At 40.8% G+C, this 8,432-nt stretch overlaps 1 non-coding gene across 1 annotated transcript; it reads right to left on the reverse strand.

The window, feature by feature from the left end:
- Nucleotides 1–8,312: 8,312 nt before the first annotated feature.
- Nucleotides 8,313–8,384, reverse strand: trnac-gca (transfer RNA cysteine (anticodon GCA)). The gene has a single exon. It is a non-coding gene; the product is annotated as a tRNA-Cys (tRNA).
- Nucleotides 8,385–8,432: the final 48 nt, after the last annotated feature.

The raw sequence follows: 8,432 nt of genomic DNA on the forward strand, positions 1-8,432 counted from the left end.
TAGTGGGCATGAATGTACATTCAGGGCATGACCATTTTTGAAATACTAGTTCCTAGTATTGTCTATTTTATTTTTACAAGTAACTAATAATTAGATTCTAGTACCTATTTTTTGTTAACTATTGCAATAGTTAATAATAATATTAATAAAACATTATTTTCTATAGTGCCTTTAAAAGTTGCATCTCAAAGAGTTTTACAACATAATAAATAAAAATACAATGATCCTACACAGAACCAAGTGTGGAGGCTACGACGGCGTATTAGGGCCAGTAGGTAAAGAAAAAAAAATCGGAGCCGGAGGAGGGGGGGTTCCGAGATTAAAGTCGTAAATTTGCGAGAAAAAAGTAGGAGATTCTCAGAGTTTACAGTCACAAATTTGCGAGTAAAAAGTCAGAATTATACTTTTCAATAGGATTCCGCAATAAGGAAATAGATTTTAGCCCAGAATCACCAGATTATAATAAGCATTTGGACTTCGAAAATACATTGCCGTGATTTCGGCCTATTCAGAATGAAACATCATACTTATTTGGATGAGGTGATAGCTTTTGTGCATCAGGAACTACAATGCAATGGACAGATGCAGGCAGGGCCGGTCCAAAATGTCCGATACAAAAAGGGGTTAGTGTGTGCTCGCGATTGGATCGGGCGAGTTTATGGGGTCGATACCGCGGCTCCACCACGCGATCACTACTGCGCAGACTCTGGCTCCAAATTACATCACCACCGCAAGATGGCAGCCCCCATATCCAGGATATTTTGGCTTCATCTTTGTACAGTGGGAGGAAGTGGAAACGCGTCATCCATCTATAGAGCTCCGGGAGTTGACATCACGCAATCCCAGCATGCACCGGTCATCGCCATTTTGGCAGGAAAGTGGAGAGCCAAGTGGAGCGCCAGAGTGTACATACATATATACTTACATACATATTATACAGTTTAATTGGCTGCTTATTTCAATAAACGTTGATTCAACATGGTGGATAGCTGCTGTGCGCCGGGATGCCTGAACCATCGGGGAAAAGATAGAGGGAGAGCATATGCTTTCTTAGGAAAGCATATAGGATTCCTAAGATCCAGAGAGAAGAACCCCATAATTCCTGACAACCACCCATGGCTTCAACTGAGGATCATTCAGTCTCATGGAATGACTTATCTGTAATAAATATGTACTGGCATTTTTGTGATGAAAAGTGCACTGACATAATCAGGGTTGCCAGGTCTGTGTGACAAAACCAGCCCAATGGCCAATCAAAACCAGCCCAAAAACCAGTCCAATGGCCAATAAAACCAGCCCAATATCAGAACTCACTTTGCCCCTGCCAAACCATTTACTGTTTTTAAAGTCCAACAGCATTGCTTTCATTGCCAAATGTATTGTAATATCTACAAAGTAACACCAAATGTTTAGTATGCCAGCATTAAAAGCAGTTTTCAGGAGGTTTTCTCAGGAGACTGAGAGCATTAGGCATGTGTGCATACGCACAGCAGTGCGTGTGTGTGGGCGTGTCCCATGTCCATGTGTGTACGTGCTGATCTGGAGTCAGTTTGGTAGGATTTGGGTATAAATAAATTATTTCATTTAAAATATGGATTTTTATTTAAAGATATTCATGTTATTTGCATGCAAAATAGGTCTACCCGAACCAGCGGACAAACAATTCAACCCGCGGCAACACTTCAAAAGTAGACCAATTCTGCGGGAAAACCATTAACCTGGCAACACTGGATATAATGTACGTTAGCCAACGTTAGTAGCTAACTGTTGACGAACGTCACTGCAATTATTGCAGTGTTCTCTGTTGCCCCCGTTTGGCTGGGAGGACCTGTCTGCAATATTCGTCACTAATCCAGCTGATTGCGTCTATTTATATCCCTCTAGGCTTTTGTAGGCTCTCAAAGACTCTCCAGAGTAGGACGAATTAAAGTTGATAGAGTTTTAAATCGTACAGGTCGTAAAAATAACTCCGGGAACATTATATGGATCACTAATGTTTAATCGATCAAGTTTTGCTTTATAGCTGCCTATGTCTTTTGAATTAAAGTGTGCAGTGAACTCAGACAGGTTGAAATCCGTCCTGGCGCCAATCATTTTTGACACAACTTTCCTGCCAAAATGGCGACGTAAACAGTAAAGTCACGTGACGTCCGGAGCTCTATAGGCGACATTGGCAGCCGCATAGGGCGGCATGAAGAGGGGGGCGGCAATTTCCCAAGTGCATCCATTAATTAACTCTCCCGCACTACCAGCAGGGGGCGGCAACCGTGCCTAGTCATGTGTCCGTGTTGTGGTTGGGGTGCGACGCCCCGATTTGCGCTCCCGGGGGGGTGGGGTGCTGGTGATAAATCTTGCCTAGGGCGCCAAATGTGCTAGGACCGGCACTGGATGCAAGGATATCGCTGGTTACATCTACGGGCAATTCAAATTCAATTTGTGGTTCAACAGGACACAATACGATCAGATCCTCAAATTAGTCGATCCTCAAGGTGTGGATCAACTTAGAAAAGAGCAGCGTCTTGTGTCCTGTTGAACCACAAACCTATTGAAAGTATAATTTGATCAGGTCATCCATTACGCTACTGCAAGGCTTTATACATATGGAGGATTATAGGGGTCAAAAGTAAAATAAATACATAAATAATGAAATAATTTAATGGTTAAATACTTGAATAAATACATATTTATATAATACAAAGCTTAAATAAATGACTAATTATATAATTGAATGCCTAATTGACATACAAAATGTATAAATTATAAATTAAATGAGACACTAAATATATAAATGTTACATGTATTTGTGTGTATATATTTACATTTACGTTTTCATATGTTCACATTTATTTATTTATACTTTCATTTATCCACGGTGTAACTTGTTAGCCTGGCTCTGCCTTCCTACGTACTTCCGCTCAATTTGGATTTTGCTTCTGTACTAGGTCTGGGATTTCAGTGCATCAGTCGGTTTTCAGAAACACATTTTTTGTAGGTCCAATCAGAGAACAGAGGGAGTGGCTGAGAACCATGACGTTGATGTCGTGCACTAGTTTGAGTTGTAGTTCAGTAATGGCGGTGGAGAAAGATGCGAGCGAAGCTATTCTGCGGTTGTGGCAATGCTGCCGAATATCCATAAGTTAAAGCCGGAGCAAGAACAATCCTTGCTGAGTTTTGTTGGTGGTCATGATGTTGTGGCCCTCCTGCCCACGGGGTTTGGGAAAAGTTTGATTTTCCAGCTACGGCAGCTAGCTCCGTGGTGAAGGAGTTGGCTAAGGCGAACGCTAGCGATTGGTTATGGCAGATCAGAGTGGCTCTGGGCAGATCCAATAGTTTTAAACTTCAACAGAGTACCCGCCTTCAAGGAAGTTAACGCTTGTCAATGGAGCGATCCCAGACCCTCTGTACAAATGAAATGTACGAGGGTCTGGTTAGGACCAGGCTAGTAACTTGTTGCAGCAAAATAAATCTGTTGTCCCCCCTCAAAGGTCAGGGGGCGGGTTAAAGCCTCTGATTGGTGAATGAACAGTATTACACACCAGGCAGGCTCAACCAGTCGATCAAGCTCTTTTCGATCCAGAGGGATTCTCTGTCGTCTCACTCTGCAGCCTCAATAGGGGTGTGAGATACTGCAAAATGTGGTATCGATCCGATACCAAGTAAATGGGCCAGTATTGCCAATACCAATACCGATACTTTTTACTTAGAAAAGCAATTCGAATTGAAAATTTTAATTTTCATGATAATTGAATTATAACAAGAAATTAAAGAAGAGGAAGTGATGTAGCTTGTTTTATGAAAAGATGGACGAGAATCAGAGTGTAAGCATTCTCTGGTGTAAGTAGCTCATTTGAATCACGTGTGGTTATGTATGAAACAATTCTGGTGTCTTGAATTGGACAATAAAGTTAACGTTAGCTAGCTAACTTCAACTTTGCTGTCGAAATCATTTCACGACACCGGAGTGGTTTTATACATAACCACACGTGATTCACATGAGCTACTTTTACCTATGAGCTACACTGATTGCCAAACATATAACTGTTAACAACCAAGTTGAAGACAGAAAGTACTGTTTGTGGGGAATACTGCTTTGGTCGCACTCTTTTTGGTCTTTTGGTGGTCGCGAAAATCTAGAAATCAAAATCAAAATGTTGCTCTCAAGAGTGTTTGATGGGGTGGAGGGAATAATGAAGAGTTGGATGCAGCGATGCAGGTGTATTTGGTGGAAGGGTGGATGGTGTAGTGGCAAGATTTCAGGTTTAAATTTTCGTTGTTAATTTTCACCACTTATTCATTTGTGCAGGATGAAAGGTTGTTCTGACTCATATCCGTGGCCAGCTTGCAATTTCTATCGTTCTTTATCCACAGTTCTTACTTACAAGACCCAGATGGCTAACCTTTGATGTCTTTTATTTTCTTCTTCTTCACCAAAGAACAGAATCTCCACGCTTGCAGTAGTTGTAAATATACACAATGTCAAACTAAACTAATAATTGCAAAACTTCAATATTCGCTGACGGATGGTCAAAGAACGGTATGCTTCCCAGCTACCCACATGTCTCTCTTATCTAGTCATACATTCTCATTCTCTAATCACTTACGTCACATGTGCAGCACAGGATCTACATTATCCAAAAGCAATTCACCATCAACATTTACCATTAATTACAGACTTTACATCAATAACTGTCAGATGTTCACTCAGAATAAATTCTTAGTTAAATTAAATATTGTAAATTAAATATTCAAATGCAAAATATTAACAAAGCATTTTCCTATGATTTGGCTCCTACAGATGGATGTGATACTGCGATTGTTATTGTTTATTATTGTATATTTACAATAATAATTTTCAATATTTTCCTTGTTTCTTGCCTCTCTCAAACCGTTCAAATATCCTATCTTGTTGCGATCTAGTGACACGTACTCAATAGTATATTTCGTCATCCAATTCACTAGGTGGCGCTGCCAGATAAAACGAGGGTCCTAGAACTGCGGTCCTGAAACTGCAGCTCTCCGGCTCTGCAGGTACATGCTACTCGATTGCTTCCACAAGTTCACCTGCAGCCACCAAATCTCAAGCAAGCTGCACTGAGGACGACGGACTCTGGTGGAGGGGCCGCGCACACTCCAGGTCACTCCCTCCCCTCAAACCCCTCCCCTCTACGCCAAAACAGTGACAGAAAGTTCAACGACAGAAAAAACTGTAATTGAAAAAAAAACTGAAATCAAGAAAATGTGTGAAGATTTAAATTGAAAAACCCATCATGATGCATACAAATATCTAAATAAAATAAAAGGATTGGGAAATTTTTTCTTCTTCAGTTGAACATTTTTCAGTGCCAATACTTGTTGTTTCAATGCCAATTTCTATTTTTAATAGCTCAGTTTATTGTCACTGATTTAGCTCCATACCTGGCCCAAAGTAGAAGGCTTTGACCTCAGCAAGGGACATCAACAAAGAAAACCAGTGTTGCAGGCCCCAGCTTAGGAGGTCCGTCTGGCAGAATACTGTAGACACTGAGAAGACATGTTTGTTCTATCACGGTTTATTCATGCATGTGAGGAACAGGCGCAAAGATAGGCCTAGGCTACTCATCATCACCCAAGGTCATTTCGGTCTCGGCAGACCATCAAAATAAGAGTCTCTGCTCATTTTTGTCATCTTACTTAGCAATGGTCCTTCGCAACAATTCACACTTTGACTTGTCTATATGAAGAAAACACAATTAGCATTCAATAAACTCGAAACTCTGCGAGTAGGCTAGTGAGTACTAACATGTTTGTTCATTATGATAGTTCAGTTAAGACACTTTGGTGATTGATTTTACAATGTATTCATAGGCCTACATGAAAATAGGTTTTACTTTTTTGCCTTGACAATGAGGCAGGGAGAAACGAGTGAAATCCCCCGACGGCGAGCACAGACAGACATGGGGGAGAAGAAGATGGTGGTGGGTGGCAGCAGCGCAGAACACTAAAAGGTAGCCTGTAGCCTACATGGCGATGATATGACGCAAGCTGCCCGAGTGCGATGCTTGAACTAGGCTTCGCTTATTGTGATTCTAATGTGTGAATGTGACATGGGGTAATTCGTGAACAAAACAATGCTGCTCTCTCAAATGCTCTCGATCTCTCTGGTGGACTAACTAGACAAGTCTCCCGGCAGTTCTGTTACCCGAAGAGAAGCTGCGAATAGGTCCTAAATATGGCGGCCGCAACAAAAAAGTCACGTGACTGAATATCTTCACCCAACTTGCCTACACAACCTTTAAAGTCGTAAATTTTCGAGAAAGAAATCTCATAGTTTCTCTGAGTTTTTCCGCGAGAAAATAAGTCACAAATTTGCTCAAAAGCTATATTACATTTAGTCATTTAGCAGATGCTCTTATCCAGAGCGACTTACAGTAAGTACAGGGACATTCCCCCCGAAGCAAGTGGGGTGAAGTGCCTTGCCCAAGGACACAACGTCATTTTGCACGGCCGGGAATCGAACTGGCAACCTTCAGAGAACTCCCTCTATATAGACTACCTCATCCAAATCAGTTGTCCTATGTTATAAGCCCATATACAGTTCGGATGCCTATGACATTCTGGTGATTCGGGACAAAATTCGCAAGTATTTCCTTATTGCCATATCTGATAGAAAAGTATAATTTGATAAAGTCATCCATTTCTCTGAATCTGAATCAGATTTATTCACCAATTAGCCTAACTTTACACAAACAAGGAATTTACTGTGGCAGGAAGGTAACTAAAAATACTTTATTATGTCTCCCGTTTTCTTCTCGCAATTTATTTTTTAACCTACAATGGCCCTAATAGTTAGCCTGGCTCTGCCCTCCTACATACTTCCGCTCAATTTTGATTTTGCTTCTGTACTAGGTCTGGGATTTCGGTGTATTAGTTGGTTTTCAGAAAAAAACAATTTTGTAGGTCCAATCAGCGAACAGAGGGAGTGGCTGAGAACGATGACGTTGATGTCGTGCATTAGTTTGAGTTGTAGTTCAGTAATGGCGGCGGAGAAAGATGCGAGCGAAGCTATTCGGTCCGTTGTGGCAACGCTGCCGAATATCCATAAGTTAAAGCCGGAGCAAGAACAATCCTTGCTGAGTTTTGTTGGTGGCCATGATGTTGTGGCCCTCCTCCCCACGGGGTTTGGGAAAAGTTTGATTTTCCAACTACGGCAGCTAGCTCTGTTACAGTAGTGGTGAAGGAGTTGGTTAAGGCGAACGCTAGCGATTGGTTAGGGCAGATCAGAGTGGCTCTGAGCAGATCCAATAGTTTTAAACTTCAACAGAGTACCCGCCTTCAAGGAAGTTAACGCTTGTCAATGGAGCAATCCCAGACCCTCTGTACAAATGAAATGTACGAGGGTCTGGTTAGGACCAGGCTACCTAATAGTCCTACGCCGTCGTAAATCTCACGCCAAACTTTTGAGAGCCCTGTGCACATTTTCTTCTTCACATGTTTGTTTGAACTGTCTGTCCAGTTTTGATGCAAATACATTTTTGAGTGTCAGGGTTACGGCAAGCCTACTGCATCTAAATAATGACTAAAGTAATAAATAAAAAAGAAACAAATAAATTAGTGCTAGTTGCCTATACCTAATAGTTAGTTACTGGTAAAAACCGAGATAGACTACTGGAATAGGTAAGAGTTAAATCAAATTAATGTAAAAACACATTGTTAATTATTTATGATAATAATTTCATTTACATTACATTTACATTTATGCATTTAACAGACGCTTTTATCCAATGCGACTTCCAAGAGAGAGTTTTACAAAAGTGCATAGGTCAAAAAAAAAAAAAAAAGACTAAATGTCACTGATCATAACAACGAGATAGCCCCAACATTGCGGGTAGCCAAACATGATGCATACATTGTGAAAACCAAATAAATCCCAAAGGGAAGAACAATAAGAGCATGTAGTTAGACAAGTTATAATTAAACAGCAAGAACCTCAAAAGTGCAAGAGTGTACCCATGGAACAAAGCAAGCAACAATAATATATTTCATGGCGAGTACAATAATTTTAAGAAAGTTACAACAAACCAACAAAAGCAGCAAGTCTCTCAAAAAGAAACATTGTGATCCTGGAGGAAACTAACATCAGGTCCAGCCAATCATAAGTGCCGTTGTACTCCGGGAACAAGTGCGTCTTGAGCCTTGCAATATAATGTATAATATAATACATTTCCCCATTGATTTAACTGTTGTATAAAAGCAAGACCACACAACGTTTTACACGTGTTACAAAACAGCCAGCCTGTAATCATAGGAACTTTATATGGCCGTTTAAAAAAATGAGGGGGCACCCGGATTTGAACCGGGGACCTCTTGATCTGCAGTCAAATGCTCTACCACTGAGCTATACCCCCAGTCATATATATGTATCGCAGAGCAGTTTATAAATCTTTACGCAGAAA

Source organism: Osmerus eperlanus, chromosome 12 (assembly GCF_963692335.1).
Source record: "Osmerus eperlanus chromosome 12, fOsmEpe2.1, whole genome shotgun sequence".
Taxonomy (NCBI): Eukaryota; Metazoa; Chordata; class Actinopteri; order Osmeriformes; family Osmeridae; genus Osmerus; species Osmerus eperlanus.